General features: G+C 38.2%; 1 protein-coding gene across 2 annotated transcripts in view; it reads right to left on the bottom strand.

Annotated features, from left to right (window-relative positions):
* The window catches only part of LOC150088090 (uncharacterized), a 30,373-nt gene extending 5,577 nt beyond the window's left edge, over positions 1-24,796 (bottom strand). Inside the window, exon 1 of one of the 2 annotated variants that reach the window (XM_090369328.1) lies at positions 24,699-24,796. The gene's annotated coding sequence lies outside the window, so the exon portion shown is untranslated. Of the gene's footprint in view, positions 1-24,682 lie in introns of both variants that reach the window. The other variant, XM_090369329.1, reaches the window with a different exon arrangement.
* Positions 24,797-26,607: the final 1,811 nt, after the last annotated feature.

Here is a 26,607-nt window from a genome sequence, read left to right as displayed (position 1 = left end):
TATGTGTTGCTACTTTGCAATCCATCTTCCCCACTGCTGGTATCATTCCCTCGCTCCTTGTATAATTCTCTATAGTAGTCTTCTGCTATTTGGATTATGCCTTCTCTGCTGTTTATAAGTACACCATCGCTATTCTTCAGTTTCAGTATCATTTGTCTTTCTGTATTACTGCTCATGGCTGCTGATTTAAATCCTTTGTTTTCCCTTAATGCTTGTTGTACTTTTCTTGTGTTAAATCTTCTTATGTCCTCTCTGAGTCTCTTTCTAATGGCTTTGCATAACTCAGTATACTTAATTTTCTCCCTGTCAGTGTTTTTCTTGCTCTTCATTTGTCGTCTTTGGTTCATCATGACAAGTGTTTCTTGACTAATTTTTTCTTCTTTGGATTTCTGTTTCCCTATAGGTTTCTTGGGCTTTATCACTTTCAAAAAGTTGTAATATTCCTCGTCGATATCTTGGTCCTCAGCAGTCTGCAGAAGCTCATACTTGTTCTTAAGTTCCAGTACATACTGCTTTTTCTCCTCTTCTGTTATCTCAAAGACCTTTGTATTATTTACTAGAGTCAGATTTTTCCTTTCCTACATCTATATCAAGTGTACATCTTACCATTCTGTGATCACTTCCAACATTTACCTTATTCAGGACGGTAACATCAGTCACAATATATCTTCTGTTAGTGAGGATGAAGTCGATTTCATTAGTTGTTAATCCATTTGGACTCTTCCATGTCCACTTTCTGTTCACCCTTTTCTTGAAAAAAGTGTTCATTACTGACATTCCTTGAGATTCTGCAAATTCCACAAGTCTTTCACCAATGCCAAAATTTCCTATAGTTCCTCTTTCTGCACTGTTTTGCCTTTTTCCAACCTTAGCATTGAAGTCCCCCATAATAATAGTGTAGTGGGTTTTCTGCTCATCTAGAAGACTCAATTTCAGTGTACATTTCTTCAACCTCTTCATCATCATGGCTCGATGTTGGTGCATAAATCATTATAATCTTTAGCTTGTACCTCTTAGAAATCTTGAGTATTAGTCTTGACACCCTTGGTGATGTACTTTTGAATTCCAAAATGTTGTTTTTAAAATCTTTATGGACCAGAAACCCAACTCCACTTTCACTCCTTTCACTGTTTCCATTGGTGTACAGCAGATTTCCACTTGATAAACTTATAAGTGATTCATTTCTTCTTCTTGTTTCAGCCAAACCGATGATATTCCAATTCACATTTTCTAATTCCTTTTCCAGCTCTAATATCCTGTCTTCACCGATGAGTGATCGTACGTTATAACAGGCCAAGTTCAATTTCCGTGCATGGCAGCCTGGTCGTACCCAGAGATTCTTAGCACCCTCTGCTTCCACTCTGATCCTCTCGCTGCCGTAAGAGGGAGAGTGAAAGCTGCTGGGGACTGAGGGCCATTTGTATTGTTGTGCTCTCATTGCTGGAGGGTTTGGTCTTTTCCTCTTCACGCTGACCAGGCGTCTTGAAGAGAACCACTCTACACGTTCGTTGCCACCTAAGTGACGTAACAGGGCTTACCATCGAGAAGGTGTGCATGAGTGGATTTTAGGGAGGCAGGCCAACCGGACTTCTCCTAAATCTTCTGTAATAGAGAGATATTGGATCCATCAGTGTTTTAGGCTGAGTGTCATAACACACAGGATACCTGTTCCCCTCTAAGCCCCCTTGTGCTAAAGGCATGGCTAAAGTAATAAAACAGCTCCACATGATAAACAGGCACAATCGGTTTATTGGTACCTAGGAGTAGTAGTTACTACAAAAGTTCTAAACAGAAGATTAATCTTTTATTATTAGCTCTATGGTGCAAGGAAGCTTATGCTGCACCAGCCAAAAAAAGAGTTACAGAGAGAGAGAGAGTGTCGAAAGTAGAAGGGGAACCACCAGGAAAGAGAAGAATGGTGATATCCAGCTCAGGACCCTGGGTGTGACAAACCCATACTGACTAGATGTGAGCCCCTGAGGTTTTATGTTCTAATTCAGACAATGTTTCAGAACCTAGGTCCGTGAGGTTGTCACAGACATTCTCTTAGATATGCCAGACAAGCTATACTTGCTACCTGGGAGTCTAAAACGCTGATGGAACTGATATTCAGGTGACACTCAGTTCAAGTGGACCCAATTTCGGCAAATTCCAGACGGTCTGTGACAGCCAAATCCTCTGCTTGCACCTTCACGATGGTGGGACTGTGGCACCCATGCCACATGGAGGAATGCCACCCCTCTGTGGTACCAAGCAGTACTAGGTGGTAGATGACTCTCACCAACCGGTGCAATACCACCACTTTGCTGATTGGAGGAACCCATGTTTAGTCGAAGAGTTGACCAGAGCAAAGTTCTGGTCAACCCTTCCCCATCTCTTCCATCATGCAGTATGATTGGTGACTTTTGAGGTTATGATGAACATTGCGGCGAGATCCAATTTTCCTTACATTTCGAGGGTACAGCTCTAAAACGGTGTCCACTAGTTAGTACACTGGACCGAACCTATTGGTAACTCTCTAGGAGGCTTCAGGATCAGCTAATATATAATCTTGCTACCTCTACTCTGCCAGATAGTGACTGGAGGGAGTCAGAGTAGTACGTATGCAGGGAGCATTGTCGAGGCCACGTTATGTCAAGGATCTGGGTATATTCTTACCATGTGTATGCCATATCCAAAACCTTCATTACTTCATACAGCATGTCCCACCCCCTTTTTCTTAATATTGAATACACCATGAATTGCCAAACTAATGGAGTAAGCTTATCTGCAAAAAGATCTAAACCTCCCAAACACTTCCTAATGCATTTCACAAATATACGTGGTCTGAATTGCAATCTAAACGATGTCCATTTCCACTTGCAGTCTGCCAAACCCCATGTACTTTTTCTGACAGAATCTCAGTTATCAGTTGATTCAACTACTGCTCATCTCGGTTGCCCAAATTATTCACTGTATGATTGCTTTTGCCTCAAAGGTGGCACTTGTGCATATGTCCGTTCCGATATTCCCTGTCAGTGACTTGGCAATTTGGAATCTCCTCTTTTTGATCTTCTCTGGCTTAAAATCTCTCTACCTCATTGTGTCAAATTCATCTGTTGTCTCTACCATTCTCCCAACTCTACTAATCACTTTGAGCTCTGAGTTCCTCTCTTTGCAACTTGACTTTCTCCAGTCCAACTTTCCTAACAGTGAGGTAATTTTCCTTGGTGATTTTCCTTGGTTCACAACTCCAGCTGGCTTCCGCTTTCCAATCACACTGACCCAGCTGGTCGAGATGCTGAGGCTTTTGCAGTTACTAATGACCTTGCACAGATTGTTCATTTACCTACAAGAATACTGGACAATCCTAACCATACAGCCAACATGCTTGATCTTTTTCTCACAAACAACCCTTCTAAGTACACGGTCGAAGTGAGAGGTCCTTTGGGCACCTCAGATCACAACTTGGTGACTGTCTCTTCTCCTATGGAGCCTCTATCTCATGGCTATTCCCAATCGTATACTGTTTGGCATTACAAAAACGCAAAATGGGATGACCTGCAAGATTTCTTTTCCTTGGTCGGATTACTGTTTCAAAACTTCTGATGATGTCGACATCTGCTCAGATTGTGTCAGTGAAATTATTCTTGCAGGAATGGAATCCTTTATCCCACACCCCACTTTAAAATCTTGTCCTTTATCTAAACCTTGGTTTTCCAATAAATATGCTAAGGCTGTTCAAGAGAAGAACGTTGCATATCGTAATTGGCTTGTGTCTAATTCTTCAGTTTTATTTTCTGCCTACACCAAAGCTCGCAACAATTGTAAAGCATTAATCAGTCCAAACTAGAGTTTGAACAGGCTAATAGTAGAAAACTTGCTTCTTACCCTAATGGCAGACGAGCATTCTGGTCTCTTGCCAAAACTATTGGCCGCAACTTTTGCCCATCTCTGCTCCCACCTCTGTCCAAACCAGATGGTTCTGTTGTCACTTCAGCATCCTGACTTTCTAGCATCCCAGTTTTCCTCCAACTCGTGTATTAATGATCTTGGTAAAACAACTCCCACCATTCCCAACACGCTCCATTCAATGCCTCCTGTGGTCTTCCATCAAAAGGATGTCACAAGGATTTTAACGAATCTTGATGCTAAGAAAGCTCCAGGTCCCAATGGTATTTCTCCACTTGTTCTCAAAACCTATGCTCCTAAACTTACTCCTGTAAGTTTAGGAGTAAAAAAAGTCTTTGCCGACTTTTTTCGCTTTCTTATTCAAAGGTGTTTTTCCTTCTGCTTGGAAATTTGCTCATATCCAGCCAGTTCCTAAGAAGGGTGACAAATCCCTCCCATACAATTATCGTCCCATTGCAATTACTTCTACTCTTTCTAAAGTAATGGAGAAATCAATTAACCGCCAACTCTTAAACTACCTAGAAACCTTCCGACTGATCAACGATTTCCAGTATGGATTCCGTCAGTGTCGATCCACTGGTGATATTCTGGCTTATGTTACCCATTTTCAACTTTAAACTCACAGAACCAACTTTTCATCTTCCTCGTTTATTCATTCAAATGCTGTTTTCTGGAACAACCTTCCTTCATACGTATTTCCTGAAAATTAGTCTACAGAAGCTCAAGTCCAATGTCAACAAATATCTTCTTTTTTCTTCTCAACCTCCAATCCAAGCACGGTACTAAGTACTATAGGTTCTAATACCTCTCGTGTTTGGGGTTTACATAAAAAAAACCTGTTTGGGCTCCTTTAACTTTTGCTCCATTAATTTTGCTTCCATACTCTCTACAGATTCCAAGAGATATTTTGGGAATCTCTTTTTATCAGAAGCCTTTCTTCAGATAAAGAAAAAAAAAAGTCAACAACCAAGAAAGAAGATATATACTTCAGGCCAGACTGAGTACCTCCATTTGTTAAAAAATGAGATCCTCCACAATAACAAAGGAACTAAAAGCAACACCAGTATTCCAGCAACATCATTCTATTATGAATAAAATAGAATGAACACAGAAGGAAATAATCATAATCAACAGGTGACAACTCCACCATCCAGGAAAACCAGTAAAAATTGTTATAGGACAACCAAGTACAACCCCACAGGAATTGACAAAGCAGTTTTGGTTTAATTTCTTATTTCATTTGAATTAATTTCTGATTTTAATTTACAATTTTTATTCTACTTTATTTTTACTCTTCATTTTTTTTCCATGTTAATTATAAATTCCAGTTTTATTTCCCTATGTCAATCATCTAACGTTGAATGAGATTATTACCACTTCCGTTTCATTGTTATACGATACAGAATAGTGTAAGCTTAACGTAAAACTAGATAGCGAAAAACGTAGCACTGTGTTAGAAATCTGTTATATTACTATAGTATTATCAGTCTTATTAAAGTTCATTGTTAATTAAATTATACTTAACAGAATCATGATCCAGACTAGAGCAGCAAAGCAGCGTTCACAGAATAGCCAGAGTGCTGTAGCCCCCGGGAGAACCGAAGGGGGAAATTCTGAAACGCATCAGTCTAAAACAATGTGCGAAATGTGTGTTTGCAGACCTGTCTAGAACAGGACGAGATCTAGCCAAGGAGGATGTCGTGTGTGCTAGATGCAGAAACTGAAGTAATTAGGTGCCAACTCAGTGTTCTGATGGGCTTCTATGAGATTTTTAGCTGTAGGGCAAATGTCCTGGAAGAAATTAATATGAGGGGCACATTATGCTCTCAGCTGCCCAACTCAATGCCAGAGCTCACTCCTGTGCATCAAACAAAACAAAGCCATCTCCAAGGCAGAATGCGCTGGTCCCACAGGAACTAGTCATTGTCGGTGACTTTATTCTCAGGGAGACGAGCAACATATTATGCAAAAAGGATAGGTGGAACAAGACCAAGGTATGTCTGCCAGGGACAAAAATTGATGATGTTGTAGGGCAGGTATTATTTTTTAAGGGCACAAAAGGTGATATTCTTGTACATGTTGGCACAAATGACCTGAAGAGTAAGAGAAGTGCAGGTCAATGCTGGAAAAAAGTTGCAAGTTATGGTTAAATTTGAAAGTGACTGCAATTCTGCCCAGACACGATACGAGGGAGTATATGATGAGAGCCTTGTCCATAATTCGGCCCTGGAGAGATTGTGCAAGGCTCATGGGGTAGAATTTTTTTTTTTAGCATGGTCTCTGCTTGCTAACAGGAGAGACTGCTTCTACAGGGCTGGGATACACTTAAATAGAAACGGTACAAGAATATCTGCTGATGCTATCAAGGCAGTGTTAGGTGGGTCGGAAAACTGCTAGAATGGAGGGAATTCACAGACTAAAAGATTAATGGTAATTGCAGGCAGAGGCGAAAATGATTCTTGCACTGCTTCTATTGTAATTAGCAGCAGCCTGAAGAGCAAGTTACTGGGGACTTCAAGAGCTACTGGGAGTAATCATGGAACAAGTAAATACACGGGCTGTGTTAGAATAAGAACAAGTGCATGTATACTTGCATGTACATTAATGCTAGTAGTAAATAAAATTAATGAATTTGAAGCATTGATCAAAACATCAAAGGCAGATATCATTGAATATCTGCCTTTCCCTGTCTGTACACATTGTACAGACAGTAGGAAGGGAGGAGGGGTTATGCTGTTAGTTAAGAAACAAAATCTAATGAAGTGCATCCAGTTCACACAGGAGACAGTGCAATATTGAGTCTATTTTGTGTGACATAAACACTGGGAAAGGGAAAATGAGGAATATGTTATAGGCCTAGTGACTGTGATGAATATAATAAACATTTGTGCAGAGAAATAGAATGGGCCAGTAAATCAGAATGTCTTGTAATTGGGAATTTTAATTTTCCAGATATTGACTGGAACTTGTGGATTTATTGGAGGATTGTTTTCTACACCAACATGTTTGAGAGGCAACAGAGGGAGTAATACCCTTGATCTGATTATCAGCAGTGATTATTCATGCATTAAGAATTTGCAGATAAAGGAACCACTAGGTAACAGTGTTCACAGTGTATTGATGTGGGAAGATTTAACTACCATCAAGGGTAAAAGAAAGAGTTTTTGGTTTTGTAAAGGTAACTACAGTGGTCTCAGACAGTTTTTAAATTCTATACAACTGATGGGATCAACTGATGTTACCAACGGTGAATTCTAAATGGGAATCCTTCAGGGACTTAATCTTGGAGGCAACTAGGCTTTTCATACCAAATAAGAAATACTGTTCAAGATTCAGGCCTAAATGGATGTCGGATGAATTAATTAAGCTCGTGGCAGAAAAGAAAAATGCATGAGATACATATAAATTATCAGGCGACACAGAAGCCTACAGCAGATATAAGCTAGTCTGTAATCAAGTCACAAAGGAGGTTAGGCAGATGACGAGAAATCTTTGGCAAAGGATGCAAAGAAAAACAGCAGAGTTCTTTACTTATGTAAACCCTAGAAGGAAGGGGATGAATCAGATTGGTCCACTTAACATAGATGGTTCGACTATTGATAATCCTGCTCAAGTAGCTGATAAACTGAATGAGTATTTTGCATCTACATTCACACATGGAGTTATTCAAGGAGGGGAATGCCAGAAGTTCATCAAACTCTAACATGGAGATAAGTGATTTTGTAGTAACTGAGAGCGAAGTGGAGGAGAAATTGAAATTAAACAGAAAAAAAGGCACCTGGGGCAGATGGAATTTATCCAGTTATAATGAAGGAGGCAGCAGCAAGGGAAGTAAGGAAACCCTTAGCCATAATTATGAGAGCATCCTTAGTCAGGGGAGGTTCCCATGGACTGGAGATGTGGATATGTATCCCCAATTCACGAAGAGGGTTCAAAGGGTGACACAAATAATTATAGACCTGTTAGTTTAACTTCTGTTCTGGGGAAAATAATGCAATCATTGGTTGAGTAGGTGATACGGGATCACCTAGACAAGACAGCAGTAATAGTTCAGACACAGCATGGGTTTGTAAAGGGGAAGTCTTATCTGACCAATTTGATTGGATAATATAGTGTGGTCACAAAGGAACTGGATGCAAAAAATATACATGAATTTCAGGAAAGCTTTTGATACTGTTGCACATGGAACACTGCTGTACAAATTGGAGCAGTATGGCATTAAGGGGAAGTTACTGCAATGGATAAAGGGATGGTTGAGTGGGAGACGGCAGAGTGGTAATAAATGGCCACTGCTCTACGTGGACTAATGTTATTGGCGGAGCTCCCCAGGGTTCGGTGCTAGGCTCATTGTTGTTTTGTGTAATTATCAATGATATCGATTTAGGTATCAGGCTTAATGTCGAAGTTTGCAGATGATACAAAGGTTGGCAGGGTTATTAATGACAGTAATTACAGTATGCTACTGCAACAGAACCTAGGAAAGTTAGGCAAATGGGCTGAAAAGTGACAACTGAAGTTTAGCATTGAATGCAAAGTACTCCATATGGGTAGCAGTAAACCAAGAGAAATGTACTAACTGTGTAGTACTACACTCAGGGAGGTGGAGAATGAAAAAGACCCGGGAGTAATTGTGCAGTCGCATATGAAGTTCTCTGAGCAGCGCAGGTGGGATACCACAGCAGGTCATGGAGTTCTGTCAATGATATATAGGAATTTTTCTAGCAGAGACAAAGAGGTGATTATCCCTTTGTATAAGGCAAAGGTCAAGCCACACCTTGAGTATTGTATACAGGCCTGGAGGCCTCATTTTAGGAAGGATGTAGAGTTGCTAGAACAAGTCAGAGAAGGGCAACAAGATTGGTGAGAGGAAAAAGGAGTGTGCTTATGAAGAAAGGCTTAAGTTCTGCAAGTTGCAGCATCTGGAGACTAGTCACCTCTGATGTGCTCTAATTAAGGTGTATAAGGCCTTGAATGGTTTGAGCAGACTCAATGCTGACATGATACTTGCGCTTGCTCGGATTAAGAACCTGAGGTGGCACAGATTCAAATTGAGGGAAGACAGTTGTAGAATAGACATGCAGAAGTTTGACCTTACCACCGGGCAGTAGATTGCTGAAACGGACTTACATCTGTTGTTGTGGAAGTTAATAGCTTAAATAAATTTAAAGCTGAACTAGACAACCATTTGAAGTGACCGCATGGGTAAAATAGGAAGGGGTTTTTTTTTTTTTTTTTTTTGGTTGATTAGCATTAATAGCATTGCAAAGGCACACGATGCAAGAAAGCAAGCTTATATAGCATCAGCCAAAAAAAAAAAAAAAAACACCTTATTTCACCCATCCACTTGCTCCAAATGTTTGCCAAGTTTTGCCTTGAATCTATTTAAGCTATCAAATTCTACAACAACAGATGGAAGTTTGTTCCAGCAATCAACCACCCGCTGGCTAAAGGCAAACTTCTACACATCTATCCTACAACTGTCTTTCCTCAATTTGAATTTATGCCCTCTCAGGCGATTATTCTGTGCAAGAGGAAGAATCCCATCCGCATTGAGCATACTCAAACCATTCAAGGCTTTATACACCTCAATCAGATCACCTCGCAGGTGCCTAGTCTCCAGACACTAATTTTGTTGCCCTTCTCTGTACTCGTTCCAACAGCTCTACATCCTTCGTAAAATGAGGCCTCCAGACCTGTATACAGTACTCAAGGTGTGGCCCGACCATTGCCTTATACAAGGGGATAATCACCTCCTTATCCCCGCTAGAAAAATTCCTGTATTTCATTGACAAGACACCATGAACTACTCTTGCCAACCATCTGCACTGCTCGGAAAACTTCATATCTGCCTGCACAATTAACACCAGATCCTTTTCATTCTCTACCACTGTCAGTGTGGTACCACAGAGTTGATACGTTACTCTGGGATTACTGCTTCTCATATGTAGTACTTTATATTTGTCAATGTTAAACTTCATTTGCAACCTCTCAGCCCATCTGTTCAACTTTTCTAGATCCTGTTGAAGCAGTGTACTGTCATTAGTGTCATTAACAACCCTGCCAACCTTCGTATCGTCTTCAAATTTGGACATTAAGCCTGATATACCATCAATATCATTTATAAATACAGAAAACAACAATAGACCCAACACTGAAACCTGAGGGACTCCACTAATAACATTAGTCCACGATGAGCAGTGTCCACTGATTACCACTCTCTGTCTTCTCCCACTCAACCATCCCTTTATCCATAGCAGCAGTTTACCTCCAATGCCACACTGTTCCAACTTGTGCAGCAGTCTTCCATGTGCAACAGTATCAAAAGCCTTTCTAAGATCCAAATATATGATATCAAAGTTATTCTTTGCATCCAGTTCCTTTGTGACTACATCATAGTATCCAATCAAATTTGTCAGACATGACATTAACAAATCCATGCTGTGTTCAAGCTATAACTGAAGTCATGTCTAGATGATCTTGCAATGCTTCTTTAACCAGTGCCTCCATTAATTTCCCTGGAACAGAAGTTAAACTAACAGGTATATAATTACCTGTTTCTCCCTTTGATCCTCCTTTGTGGATTGGGGTCACATTTGCACATCTCCAGTCCACGGGTGTGGTACCCATGGACTGGAGATGTGCAGTCTTGCTTACTTCCTTTGCCGCCTCCTTTAATATAACTGGATAGAGTCCATCCACCCCAGGTGCCTTTCTTGTGTTTATCTTCAACAATTTCTCCTTCACTTTACTCTCAGTTATTACAAGATTATCTAGCTTACTGCCAGAGTTGAATACACCTCTGGCATTCCCTTCCCTGAATAACTCCTCATGTGTGAATGTCGATGCAAAATATTAATTTAGTTTGGTAACTACCTGAGCAAGATCATCAACAGCTGAACTATCGATATCAAGTGGACCAATCTGATTCATCCCCTTCCTTCTAGAGTTTAAATAAGTAAAGAACTCTTTGCTGTTTTTCTTTGCATTCTTTGCCAAAGATTTCTCGTAATCTGCCTTCACCTGCCTAACCTCCTTTGTAACAGACCAGCTTATATCTATCATGGGCGTCTGTGTCACATGTTAATTTATATGTATCCCATGCATTTTTCTTCTCTATCACATGTCTAATTAGTTCATCTGACATCCATTTAGGACTAAATCTTGAACAATATTTCTTTGTTGGTATGAAAAGCCAAGTAGCTTTCAAGATTAATTCTTTGAATGCTTTCCATTTTGAATTTGCTGTTGGTAACATCATCAGCTGGTTCCACTGTATAGAATTTAAATACAGTCTCAGACCACCGTAGTCACCTTTACGAAAGCAAAAACCCTTCCCTTTACCCTTGATGGTAGTTACCTCTGAATAAATCGCACTTCAGCACACTGTGATCACGGCCACCTAGTGGTTCCTTTATCTGCAGATTCTTGAAGCATGAAGAATCACTACTGATAATCAGATCAAGAGTATTACTCCCTCTAGTTGCCTCCCGAACATGCTGCTGCTGCTGTAGAAAACAATCATCCAATAAATCCACAAAAGCCTTGGTAGTATGTGAATGGCCAACCCACAAATTCCACTCAATATCCAGGAAATTAAAATCCCCCATTATAAGACACTAATTTTACTGGCCCACTATTTCTCTGCATAGTTGCTCATCAAATTCATTAGGCCTATAACACACACACCTACTCTCATTTTTCCTTTCCCAGTGCTTATGTCACACCAAACATACACAACATTGTATTGTCACCCCCACATCTGTTGGATGCACTTTCTTAGATTTTATGTGTTCCTTAAGTAATAGCATAACTCCTCCTCCCTTCCTGTCTACATTGTACTCCCAAAATTCCAGTTCTGCACTTCTTATGTCTGTGTGACACCATGTCTCTGATATCCCAACAATATAATGATGATGCTTTATAAGCTTGCTTTATATACATCCAGTAATGCTAATATACAGTGAAACCTCTCCCCCTTTTATATAATGCATATGATAGAAATAGTACTTCCTCACACCACAGACTATTTGTTTTATGAGTGAGATCTTGAAATGGCAGGGCTGCAACTGTGAACCATTATAAAATAATGCAGACTTTCATGAAAAAACCTTTATAAAAACAATATACAGAGGTTCATCAATGGCAAGTTAGTAAAAAGTCTTATCCCACACAGACCTTGGCTTTGTCTGGGATGAGAAATTCAAATTTTAGGAACATTTCTGCCAAACTAGGAACAAAACATATGCAGCACTTTGGACATTTCAGGAAGAATTAAAGGTTGCCACAACAGGGGTGTGGGGACAGCAGCCCCCAGGAAAAAAAAAAAAAAAAAAAAAAGTAATTTCTGTTGGTGTGCATGAGCTGAGCAATTCATTTTTTGTTAATGCTTACGAAATCGCATAGTAATGTACGGCTGCACAAGTGTGGGTTTGATAGCTTCGGAATACAAGTGTTTTCAGTGTGGATGTTTGATGGAGTGTACCGGCTGCCATGCGAGGACTCGTGAGGTGAGTTTAAGTTGTTTTTTTGACTATCTGATTTTTTTTTGCATGGATCCCAGAAGAAAAAAAAACAAAACAAAATTTCTGTATGGGTGAGAAGTGGTTGTATATGATATAAATTTCAGTGGTTGTATGATATAAATTTTTTGTTAGTTGTTAAAAAAAAAAAATGTCGTTTCTTTTTCTTCATTTCAGCTCCTACATATTATATCACGTGACATCCTCTAGAAAGATCTATCGTGTGGGATGTGGCTTGTTTCTGTCAATCAATGTTGGTGTCACACGTCAACGACACAAACAGCAGGTCTCTTAGTTTCATGATTAGTCACCCAAATTGCTCCAGTAAATGCTGATTTACCTTCTTTTTCATAACCCAAAGAATTAGAAGCCTTAAACACTAACGATTTACTTGGTAAAGCACAACAAAAGAGGCCAGTTTCATCTACATTAAAGATGTCTTTGGGTGCATATTGTTTTATTCAATACAGCAAATGTGAAATCCACTGTTCCACAATTCCATTCACAGATGCACTTTCAACCTCACAGTCTTCAAAACAATGTTATAAAATAACATGAAAATAACATTATTTTTTTCATGTTTTTTTTTTTTATTTGCATTTTACCATAACTATACTTTTCTGTCTTTGCAATAAATCTTTGCTGCACCTTCTATAACTTTAACTTTCATTTCTAAATTTAAATCTTCATTTTGCTTTGTTCTGCTATCATGTCTATAATCAAAATGGATAAATCAAAATAAATGAATGAAATTCTTTTGAAAAGGTGATCTCATTGAGGAGACAGTTGGTTAGAGAGGTTTTACTGAAGTGAATTAGTTTCTGACATTTATACAAAAGAAAAAGGGGCAATAACACACTCCCATATCTCGCTGTTGAAACGAATATTTCATGGGGGGACAATATTTCCCCTCAAGCAGCTATATAAAAATCGATAGCAGGAAAAAATATCTCCTGAAAAAAATATCCCATTTTCTTATTATTATAATACTTAAGATTATTTAAATATATTAAGATTATTATAATACTTGCACGTTTTGTTATAATTTGTATGATTCTTGCAAATTTTAATGTGATTTTGATATCATTAAACTGTGTTTATTGTCAGTAATGTGGAGTTTGTGAACTGACTGTATATTGTTATCATTTAAGCATTAAAAAATAAATATTTCCTTGTTTCTCCATATTCTTTTATTACAGTGATGACATTAACAAAAATGTTTCATATAATTTTAAAAATTATGAATATTATATATAGTATAAATTCGAAAGGTGAACAATTTGTAAATGAATTGATTTATACAGATATCTAATAACAACAAAGACAATTGTAATTATATATTTATTCAAATAAGAAGGAAAAAAAAAAAAAAGAAGAAAACTACATATGGACAAAAAGAGATTTAAATATATGAAAGCATCAGAATTCCCATGCAACGTACACAGTGTACTACTGCTTTTAAAAAGTTTGGTAAAAGGCAGTCATATTCCTGGCATAACATTTTTAGTTTATGATGCATTACGTAATACATGGCTCACTTCTTTAAAATCAAACAACCTGAATTACGCTGAGCCACCTTAGTTTCATCTGCTGCTACCTCTGGTCGCAACTTCTGCATAAGGGCCCTAAGGGACGTGTGAGAACAAGACATTAGTTTGGAAAAATGATGATTCCAACCTTCACATTGGTTGTCAGTTATTTCTTCCTCGGCAAGAGTAGAATCATGTACATTCCAAAGCATTGCAGGAAAAAAGAGCAGAAATTATACGAAATTTTACAAACTTGTGGGAAGTAATATCGTCTTCTCGTCTGAAACCGCCACTAATATATGTGCTATTGAAATAATCTGAGTTCAACAGTAGTAGCAGGCATAATTCTTAAAAAATCCATTCCACGAGAAACATCAGAAGTGGGCAAGAAAGCAAGACAAGCTAAACTCTGAGTCTTCTCTGTACATAACTTTCAACCCAAAGACTGGATTTTCCGGTGGGTATTCTGGCATAAATGGTAAAAGCATCAACAAACGGAAACAGGATCACCTAAAACACTTTTAATGGCGTTAATGACGGACTGTGCAAAAATCAATGTGAATTCCTGTGGGAATAGGATGTATATTGTGGGCAAGACACTCATCTGTAATCATACGGAACATATTTTCTTATGTCCATTGTTTTTCGCTGCAAAGCACAGAACACTGCAGTAATGAAAACTTTTCAAACCAAAATTCTGATTATGTAAAGATGTTGAAAATGATGAGGAACCACAGGAAAATCGCTATCCGTAAATCATTCTTCAGATTCAGATAAATAAGAAAGACTGGTCAGTTGCAAAAATCATAATTCATTCTTTGGAGTGAGGGCCGTTATCACAAAGGAGAAACCGATGAAAGAGGGGGAGCACCAACCATCACGAAAAACCAAAATCATGCAAACTATGAGGTTCGAGGGGATACCTCTTTAACCTTTGATTATACACCTCTGAGTAGATGCAAAATACTCATTCAGTTTGTCAGCTATCTGAGCAGGATCATCAATATCAAGTGGGCAACCTAATTCATCCCCTTCAATCTAGAATTTATTAAATTTATTAGAATTTAGTAAAGAAGTCTGCTGTTTTTCTTTGCATCCTTTGCCAAAGATTTCCCATAATCTGCCTTCACTTGCCTAACCTCCAGGGTGGCTACCAACTGTCCCAATATAGCCAGGATTGTCCCGATTTACAACTTCAAGTCCAGCTTCCTGATAATACCATCATTTGTCCCGATAAGAGGAAAAAAAACTTAATTTATTGATTTTATGTAATTTTAATTAATTCTTACTGGAATCTAACAGATGTGTTAAACATTATAAATAACAAAAGAAAAATGAAAAAGTCCAAAGGCATTTTTTCATCAATGAGTAACGAAGAAAGAAAATGAGTGTTGATAGATGCAATTTTCCTAAAAATTCCTGGAGACAAATGTCTAATTGTAAGCTCCGTATTAAGCATTGCACATTCAGATCCTTCATCAGAAAGAGTTTTCAGCTTAATGAAAACTGCTTGGTGGAAAGACAGAAACTGTCTTTTATTAGAAATTTAGAAGCCAAACTTATGGTGAAAGAAAACTAAAATGTCCTGTTCAAAATCTAAAAACTTTTTAAAATCTTTGGAAGGAGAAGAAATTTTAAAACCTAAAGAAAATTATATAAAGTAAAAGTAGTCTTCCTCGCTATTTTTAAATAACTATTATAAATAATATTATAGTTCATATAGGACAAATACATATTAACAATCGTATAACAAATAAATACTACCCACTGATTGACTGATAAAAAAATGTATTTTAACCGTAATTATGTACCTTATATTAAGGTCACTGACTGTCGTCAAATTTGCCGATCACTTTTTCAGTCACTTTTAATAGAGAAAGAAGGCTGAAACTTTGTACTTATTCCTAATTCGTGTGACAATGCATTCTATCAAAATTTGAGCATGCAATTTATCAACCTGTGTATAGTGCATGTCATATATCAGCTACCTGGATTTATACCTGACCCAGATTTTGGGCCTTTTCTCCACTTCATATCTGGTTAGAAGGGGGTAAATTTGTAAACAATCTCTTCTGACGTAATAATGTTTCCAATTAAATTTGAGCTAATCCATTGCAGGGTCCGCCATGCAGCTATTATATGCCTCACACAGCTATCTGCTTTACATGGTTGTATGCACGTAATACATACATATAAAGCATGCAAGATTTTATCATCTATCCTTGCATTGTGTAAAGATTTTTTGTTGGTGAAAATTTTTTCACATAAATTTTCAATCACTTTGTTTATAAAAAATGTAAGAAAATTTCTATTCATAAAAAAATAAAAATTAATTTAAAAAACAAGTTTTTCTAAAATATACCTTATTTCCAATGAAATATAAGGTGTGGCCTTTACCCCTGCAACATAAAATGCCTCATTTTAATAAACGGTAAAGCCACGCCTTACATTTTATAGGAATTTATCAGAATTAAGGTATATTTTTGAAAAACTTGTTTTTTCTATTATTTTTTATTTTATTTTTTTTCTTTTACTTTTTGAAGGGAAAAATTCTGTACTACACATTGTTTCAAGATGTCCCACTTACCAATTTTCAAAATACGGCCACCCTGCTAACCTCTTTTGTCAGTGACTTGATTACAGACTTCTTATATCTTGCTGTTATTAGATAATTATAAACCAATTCATTTATGAATAGTTCACATTTTCAAATTTATATCATATAATATTCATCATTTTCAGTGTAATAAGGCAATATGAGGAAACAAAAGGAAATATTTATTTTTTAACCCGATACAATTAGTTCATAAATATCACACTACTGACAATAATCAGTCTAATGATAACAAAATCACAGATTAAAATTTGCAAAAAATCATACAAATTATAATGAAACATTTAAAGTATTTTATTTTTAGTTTAAATATGTTATTATAATTTAAATATGTCAGTGGCTTAGAGGGGAACAGGCATTCTGTGTTATCAGACACTCAGTCTAAAACACTGATGGATCCAATATCTTTCTATTTCAGAAGATTTAGAAGTCCGGTGGGCCTGCCTCCCTAAAATCCACTCAAGCACACCTTCTCGATGGTAAGCCTTTCTAATTCTTCAGTTTCATTTTCTGCCTACACCAAAGCTCGCAACAATTGTAAAGCAGTTATTAATCAGTCCAAACAGACTAAGAGTAGAAAACTTGCTTCTTGCCCTAATGGTAGCCGAGCATTCTGGTCTCTTGCCAAAGCTATTGGCCGCAACTTTTGCCCATCTCTGCTCCCACGTCTGTCCAAACCATATGGTTCTGTTGTCACTTAAGCCAAGGATAAAGCTGACCTGCTAGCATCCCATTTTTCTTCCAGCTCATGTATTAATGATCTTGGTAAAACACCTCCCACAATTCCCAACACGCTCCATTCAATGCCTCCTGTGGTCTTCCGTCAAAAGGATGTCAGAAGGATTTCAATGAATCTTGATGCTAAGAAAGCTCCAGGTCCTGATGGTATTTCTCCACATGTTCTCAAAACCTGTGCTCCTGAATTTACTCCTATTCTTTGCCGCCTTTTTTCACTTCCTTATTCCAAAGGTGTTTTTCCTTCTGTTTGGAAATTTGCTCATATCCCGCCAGTTCCTAAAAAGGGTGACAAATCCCTCTCATCCAGTTATCATCCCATTGCAATTACTTCTACTCTTTCTAAAGTGATGGAGAAATCAATTAACCGCCAACTCTCAAACTAGCTAGAAACCTTCCGTCTGATCAACGATCGCCAGTATGGATTCCGTCAGTGTCGATTCACTGATGATATTCTGGCTTATGTTACCCATTTATGGACTAATTCAATGGAAAGGTTCGGTGAAACACAAGTAGTTGCTCTTGACATCTCAAAGGCTTTTGATCGTGTTTGGCATAAAGGTCTTCTAAACAAGCTTCCATCTTATGGCTTGCCAACTGTTTTTAGTAATTGGTTATCCAGTTTTCTCTCTGATCACTCACTGAGGGTGATGGTAGATGGCTCCCTGTCTTCTAACTTCTCCACTAATGCCGGTGTCCCCCAAGGTTCAGTTCTTTCCCCCACTCTTTTCCTCTTGTATATTAAGGACTTTCTTCCATTGACTGGAAATCCTAACCATAGTTTTGCCAATGATAGCACATTGCATTCCACTTTTCATTTTGAGAAACCTTGTCCTGCTCAATCAGCTTCAACTTCTCGAAAATCTGCTACCAATTCCTTAAATGCCGATCTTCAGGTAATTCTCCAGTGGGGCAAAGACAACTTAGTTGATTTCAACCCTTCTAAAACTCAGTCTTGTCTTATATCTTGCAAAAAGGATTCTTCTGCTCCTATGCTTATCTTTAGTGACACTCTGATTTCTAGGCAAAATGATATATCTCTTTTGGGGATTACCCTGACTTCTAATCTCTCTTGCACAAGCACATTACAAATATTGCTTCCTCTGCATCTAAAAAACTTGGTTTTCTCTTTCGCTCTCGACGTTACTTTTCTTCCAAACAGCTGCTCACTCTGTATAAATCGCAAATCCGCCCTGCCATGGAATATTGTTCCCACACATGGGGTGGTGCCCCCAAAACCTCTCTCAGGCTTCTTGATTCCATTCAGAAGAGGGCAGTTAGGTTAATTAATGATTCATCTTTAACAGAGTCTCTCCACTCGCTTTCTCACAGACTTACTGTTTCTGCTGCATGCCTCTTCTACAGATAATTCCATGGGCACTGTTCTTCTGAATTGGCTTCTATAATTCCCGCTCTCTCTTTCAAAACAGTCCAAACACATGCCGCCACCAGCCAACATCCATTTACTGTCCAACTTCAAACCCACAGAACCAACTTTTCATCTTCCTCATTTATTCATTCAACTGTTGTTTTCTGGAACAGCCTTCCTTCATACGTATTTCCTGAAAATTACAATCTACAGAAGTTCAAGTCCAATGTCAACAAATATCTTCTTTCATCTTCTCAACCTCCAACCCAAACACGGTACTAAGTACTATAGGTTCTAATACCTCTTGTGTTTGGGGTTCATATAAATAAAAGTCACTTAGGTGGCAACGAACATGTAGAGTGGTTCTCTTCAAGACACCTGGTCAGTGTGGAGAGGAAAAGACCAAACCCTCCAGCATATGACAATAAGACGAAACAAATGGCCCTCAGTCCCCAGCAGATTTCACTCCTCCTCTTACAGCAGCAAGAGAAGCAGAGGGTGCTAGGAATCCTGAGTACGACCAGGCTGCCATGCACGGAAACTGAACTTGGCCTGTTACAACATAAGATCGCTGATCGGTGAAGACAGGATATTAGAGCTCGCAAAGGAATTAGAAAATGTCAATTGGAATATCATAGGTTTGGCTGAAACAAGAAGAAGAAATGAATCACTTATAAATTTATCAAGTTGTTGTTGTTATTATTTGGTTTTTAGGAGCATTAGCAGCTAAGGCCATATTGCTCCAGGGATATGCGATGGTCATTTCCTGACCTTTCTGCATCCTCCGTCTTTGGTGGTCATGGGCTCGAACCCCGGTCTGATCAAGAAGAGTGTGCTACGCACTGCTGCTCCTGCCCACCTGGCTACGGAGGCACCTAGTTTATCAAGTGGAAATCTGCTGTACACTACACCAATGGAAACAGTGAAAGGAGTGAAGGTGGAGTTGGCTTTCTGGTCCATAGAGATAAAAAACAACATTTTGGAATTCAAAAGTACATCACCAAGGGTGGCAAGAATTCTACTCAGGATTTCCAAGAGGTATAAGCTGAAGGTTATAATGATTTATGTACCAACATAGAGCCATGACGAAGAAGAGGTTGAAGAAATGTGCACCGAAATTGAGTCTTCTAGATGAACAGAACACTCAGTACACTATTATTATGGGGGACTTGAATGCTAAGGTTGGAAAGAGACAAAACAGCACAGAAAGGAGAACTATAGTAAATTTTGGAATTAGTGAAAGAAATGAGACTTGTGGAATTTGCAGAATCTCGAGGAATGTCAGTAATGAACACTTTTTTCAAGAAAAGGGTGAACAGAAAGTGGACATGGAAGAGCCCAAATGGATTAACAACTACTAATGAAATCAACTTCATCCTCACTAACAGAAGATATATCATGAATGATGTTACTGTCCTGAACAAGGTAAATGTTGGAAGTGATCACAGAATGGTAAGATGCACACTTGATATCGATGTAAGAAAAGAAAGGAAAAAACTGACTCGAGTAAATAATATGAAGGTCTTTGAGATAACAGAAGAGGAGAAAAAACAGTATGTACTGGAACTTAAGAACAAGTTTGAGCTTCTGCAGACTGCTCAGGACCAAGATATCGACTAGGAATATTACAACTTTCTGAAAGTGATAAAGCCCAAGAAACCTATAGGTAAAAAGAAATCCAAAGAAGAAAAAAACGTGTCAAGAAACACTTGTCATGATGAACCGAAGACGAAAAATGAAGAGCAAGAAAAACACTGACAGGGAGAAAATTGAGTATACTGAGTTATGCAAAGCCATTAAAAAGATACTCAGAGAGGACATAAGATTTAACAAGAAAAGTAGAACAAGCATTAAGGGAAAACAAAGGATTTAAATCAGTAGCCATGAGCAGTAAAACGGAAAGACAAATGATACTGAAACTGAAGAATAGTGATGGTACTTATAAATAGCAGAGAAGGCATAATTCAAATAGCAGAAGACTACTATAAAGAGTTATACAAGGAGCAAGGGAATGATGTCAGCAGTGGGGAAGATGGATCGCAAATTAGTAACACATACAACATACCTGATAAGGTGGAACATGCGCTAAAGAAAATGAAGAATCAGTAATCCCAGGGGGAAGATGAAGTTACTGTACAGTTGTTAAAATTGGGAGGAAGAAACATGACAAAAACTGGCAAGACTGTTCACAAAATGCATTAGAAAAGGTGTGACACCTATGGAGTGGAATAATGGAATCATAGTTTTGCCGCATAAGAAAGGAGATAAATCAGAAATTGGAAATTATAGACCAATTAGCTTGTTATCCCACATCTAGAAGTTGTTCACAACGGTCATTACTAACAGGTTAGAAAGAATACTTGATGAGAATCAACCGAAAGAGCAAGCTGGCTTTAGGACAGGATTCTCAACTATGGATCACCTTCACATAATATCACAGCTAATGGAGAAAGCAAATGAATATAAAACACCATTATGCCTGGCATTTGTGGATTATGAAAAGGCATTTGACTCCATACAGCATAAGGCAATGTTTCGGGCACTGGAAAGACATGGCATAGATACCCCATATATTATGATTTTGAAGAAAATATATGAGAATGCTACCTCCTTTATTAGACTACACAAAGACAGTAGTAAATTTAAAATTGAGAAAGGAGTTCGACAAGGAGAAACAACATCCCCAAAGTTGTTTACTGCTGCCCTTGAGGAAGCTTTCAGAAGATTGGACTGGTCGCAGAAAGGAGTCAGTGAATGGAGAGTATCTAAACAATTTATGATTTTCAGATGACATTGTAGTCATAAGCCACGATCCCAAAGAATTAAAAGGAAAATCAATCAGTTATGCAGTTAGTAAGGATTTTGGACTAAAGATGAATATGGCTAAAACAAAAGTAATCATGAAGTATGCCACAGAAAGGGATATAGTCACATACTGAGGAGCAATATCCCAATTTGTCTGAAACATAAAATAATGAACCAATGTATACTTCCCCACCATGACTTATGGAAGTGAAACTTGGGCACTCACCAAAAGAATGGAAGAGAAACTGAGAATGACACAGCGAAGAATGGAACGAATTATATTGGAAATCAGACTGTTCGATAAGAAGAGAAATACATGGATTAGGCAGCAAAAACAAGTAAAGGACACTCTTATCAAAACTAAAGAACTAAAATTGTCTTGGGCAGGACACATAGATTGAAGATATGATGACAGGTGGACTAAGAAAATAACAGAATGGTACCCAAGAGGAGCTAGAAGAAATCCTGGAAGACAACAACAGAGATGGACAGATGAAATTCACGAGTTTGTGGGTAGTAAATGGATGGTCGTTGCACAAAACAGAAGGAAGGAGCTGGAAAGTTGCTGGAGAGGCCTTCATCCTGCAGTGGATTGAAAATGCCCGATGATGATGATGATGATTATAATAATAACAAGGAAATGGCAGTGGCAGCTCATGACTCTGATGTATGGGAGTGCTGCTTCTTAGTTATATTAAATTGACTTGGTTATAAGACATGTAGACACAGATGGTAATAATAATATAAGCAAGTTAAAAATACTACAAAACATTAACTGGACACTTACCATTAACAGACTTAGGTAATCTCGAAATTTTATTTAAAAATAAAATCCATTCTTCGGTTTTATTTGTTAAACATAGATTAACTTTTTCATTTAGGTTTGGTGCACTGTTCAAATCGGCACTGCTCACTCGGCAGTTCCTTAGACTTGTTTTATCACCTCTAAAAAATGCATATTGACAAACTGCCAACTAAGCATTGACTTAACCACTGGGGGACAAAATGTGAAACTGTGTAGCACACAGTTCCAGTTAATGTTAAACTTCAAAGCTGAAAATGATTTAGTGTTTTTATTTGTTTATTATAGAAATGATTAGTGTTATGCCCCCAGGGGGGGTCACATCTGGTGAGTATGGCCTTGGCACACCCAGGGGCCTCTCTCTCTCTCTCTCTGGGATAATTCAGAATTGTTTTTTTTTGGCTGGTGCAGCATAAGCCTCAGGCTTCCCTGCACCATATGGCCGATAATAATAATATTGGAAAAATAGAAGATAAGTATACTATATGCGGGACCTGTTAATAAAAGTATTCATTGCTTGCATTGTTCTTCACAAAATGTCTTATAATTCTGTGGAGTGTATATTTAGATTTTAAAAAGCTGGAGATGCTGCAGTTCTGCAGTGCCTACCAACGAGCCGCCCTTGAGAAATGGGATATTTTTTCCGGAATTCATAAAAATCAGGGAATGTAGCCCACTTACATAACTGTTATGCAAGTGAAATACTAAATATCCAGTGGGTTCCCGATACTCGACATTCATCAATAGAATATAAGTTCTTTGCAATTCAACATCAACGTTAACAAAACTACCGTATTTCCCCATGTATAAGATGCACCTTAATTTTGGGGTCCAAAATTTGAAAAAAAAAAAAAAAAAAAAAAAAATGTATTACATAAAGTTATTGAACTCAAGTTTTATTCATCATAAAATTCATACAACTCATCACTGTCAAAACTCCCATCCATTAGCTTGTCCTCATCTGTGTCTTATGACGAATCACTGTCTTCATATATTGCCTCGTCCTCAGTTCCATCTATGGCATTTGAAATGCCACACTTCTTAAATGACTTGACAACAATCTCAATCTTGATATTATCCCAGGATCTTTTCACCCAGGTACAAACTTCTCCTATAGTTGGTTTCTTCACTCTTCCTGATGGTGTCAAATTGTCCCCAGAAGACTTCATCCAATGGTTCCATTCGTTTCTCATGACAGCTTTGAAGGGTTTGTTAATGCTGACATCAAGTGTTTGGAGCTGGGATGTCAAGCTTCCAGGTATGACAGCAAGTTTTGTTTTTTGCTCTGCAGCAATCTTCTTTGTATATTTTGTTATGTGTGCCCTGAACTGATCAAGCACCAATAGGGAAGGTTTGCGTAAGGGCCCACCTGGTCTCCTGCTCCAAACTTTTTCAAACCAGATCTTCATCCCATCCTGATGCAAATTGGATCACTTTTAACTTGAATTCAGCACTGTACGAAAATCTTTTCTGAGCCATTTCTGGGCAGAACGTGGCAAACTGTAACCTAATATACCGGTAACAAGTGCGAAACAATGAGCGCAAAGACAACAAGCGCAATAAAAGCGTGAAATGCAAGTAAAAAATATCTACAACCACTGTATAAGACGCACCCAGTTTTAGACCCCAATTTTTTCGAAAAAAGGTGCGTCTTATACATAGGGAAATACGGTATATATTATTTATCTCTGCCACCTATATTTATTTCAGAAAAACGGCGGGAGGTAGATAGCCAAGGGGCAGAAGACAATGTATGCAAAAGTTTTTATATCAATTCCAATCGCTTCACTGTCATTTTTCTTTTTACATTACCAACACTATTTATTTTTTTGAATAAATAATACAGTTGAAATACAAAGGAACTGACATAACTAAGGAACGGCTAGACCTTATCCGATACTCGCGAGTTATCAGATTCACTAAATAGGCCGGTTGTACATTCAATTAATTAGAAGTTAATACGTTATTCATACACTACGAGAATAAAAATAGAATATCAATATTGTAGTATTATGACTTGGGATTCCAAAACGGCACATAAGTTGCAACAACAGTTCTCCGTTACTGCAGCTTCTGCTCCACTTATGTATGAACAATGGCGGCAGTCCCGCCAAAACAATTCTAAACTTACATTAAAAATAAACTTTTAATCCTTTCGAAAAAAAAAAAAAAAAAGAAAAGCGGCCACAGAAATGAGAAAAAAAAAACATAATGAAAGTCAATTTCACTTTTTCGAATTTTTTTTATTGGTGTTACTTCCATAACATCACAAAACAATATACTGTAAAAATAAAACCTTTTTAATTTGTGGTAAAGATCAGAAATCATATATTCTCATTAGGCACAATTTTACCCACAGCAAATCACGTACATGCTAACAAACCGAATCTTATTAAGTTGATATTTCTAATTTCTCACCATTATAATAACTCACCAAAGGAACAAAACCCACTTCGCTTGCTTTAGAACACAGGAAAGAAGTATCAACTATCTAACTGTTGCTTACTGTAAACATATGAATGCGCCACCTCACGACACAAATTCCATTTCTTTTTCAAACTCAGCTTTCCCAGCCAGCTTAACGGTACCTACAACACCGATTATACACGAATTACATACAGTCGGATCCCTCTTTAACGAACTTCCGTATAGCGATTTTTTTTTTAAATTTCACCTTAGTCATTACATTGAAAATAGTTTCCACATAACGAAGAAAATTTCCATATAACGAATTATCTGTGCGGATAGCACAGTAGTTTCACATCGACCTCCAAACGCCCGGTGTGAAAAGCCGAGGTTTAGATGACGCGAGGAACTTTAATACACTTTTGTTCACTCTATGGCTAAGTTAGTCTGTCTAAGTCAGATATCAATGTTTCCCCCCCCCCAGAAACGGATTTTTTCATCGTGCAAAACAGGCAATTCGACCAGAAAACAAGGCAATTTGCACCCGTAATAGATAAAACGTATTATATATACACAAAAAAAATGGTCTTTGGGCCTCTCGCAGACAATATCTCAGATATTATTATTATTATCATTGTTGTTGTTGCTCTTATATTACTTCTCCATGATTGGGGGTAATCCACTCCGTGACGGGTACTTCTGTTGTATTATCCTGGCTACCTGGTCGTGTCTATGCTTGTACTCAGTCTGGGTGATCACCTTGCACACTGCGGTGATGTGTTGGATCGTTTCTGAGGCCAGGTGGCATCGTCGACATGTGTCATCTGACATACCGATCTCCTTTGCGATGTATTTTCTATAGTTTCTGGTATTGATTACCTGGTCTTGGATGGCCAGCATGAATCCTTCAGTCTCGGGGAAGAGCGTCCCGCTTGTGAGCCATGCATTGGAAGCAAGGTTATCGATGTGATCTTGATGGAGGTCATTGTAGTGTCTACCATGGAGTGTCTTCTTTACTCATCTTTCTAACTTCGTTTCTTGTACCGTCTGGGCGGGAAGGGTTTCCTCGCTTAAGTTGAGTGGGGTATACCACTTATCTATCTTCCTTATGGCCTGTTGGAGTAGTGCTGTGTTGTTCTCGAAGTTATCCTTCAGGTTAACTATGGCTGTGTTCTGTTGTTCTACCAGGCCTATCAGGCCCCTTCCTCCCTCTTTCGATGTACTGTTATTCTCTTCACTGCTGACTTCAGGTGGTGTTGGCTCAATGGTAAAGGACAATGATGACTCTTGGTCATCATTGTCCTTTTCTTTCGCATGATTTCTTCTAGTTCAGGGTTAGTCCAATCTAGGAACCCAAATGTGTATGTTATTACTGGAGCTACATAGGTGTTTATGGCTTTAACTGTGTTCCCTCCTTTCAATTTTGCTTTCAGGAGGCTTCTGAGTCTCTGATGGTTATTTTTCTCAGTCAGGTACTTCTTGATTTTCTTGTGTTCCAACTGCTCAGCCTGCATCATCCCTAGGTATTTGTAGATCTCTCCTTCTGTAATAGCTTCGATCACTTTACCAGTCAGCAGCTGGTAGTTTCGGCCAACAAATTTTCCCTGGTGCAGTGTGTGGGTCTTGCATTTTTCTAGACTAAATTCCATCCTGATGTCCATGCTGAATTCTTCGGTGATCCGGAGTAGTTGCTGGAGTTGCTTCTCGTTTCCGATTAGAGCTTGATGTCATCCATGTACATCAGGTATGTGACAGTGTACAGGTTCTTTCTTTCTTCTTTGTGGTTATATTCATACTTGCTACCGTTTAGCATGGTGGATAGCGCGTTGAGTGCTAGACAGAACCATATTGGGATCAGAGCATCTCCCTCAAAGATTCCTCTTCTAATGGGGATTGGCTTGGTTGTGATGTTCTCGACCTTAATGGTGGTACTCCAT

This window comes from Mastigoproctus giganteus, chromosome 3 (assembly GCF_048544385.1).
Source record: "Mastigoproctus giganteus isolate SK-2022 chromosome 3, ASM4854438v1, whole genome shotgun sequence".
Lineage (NCBI taxonomy): Eukaryota > Metazoa > Arthropoda > Arachnida > Uropygi > Thelyphonidae > Mastigoproctus > Mastigoproctus giganteus.
The sequence above is the reverse complement of the archived record's forward strand: the minus strand, read 5'-3'. Positions and strand labels throughout refer to the sequence as shown.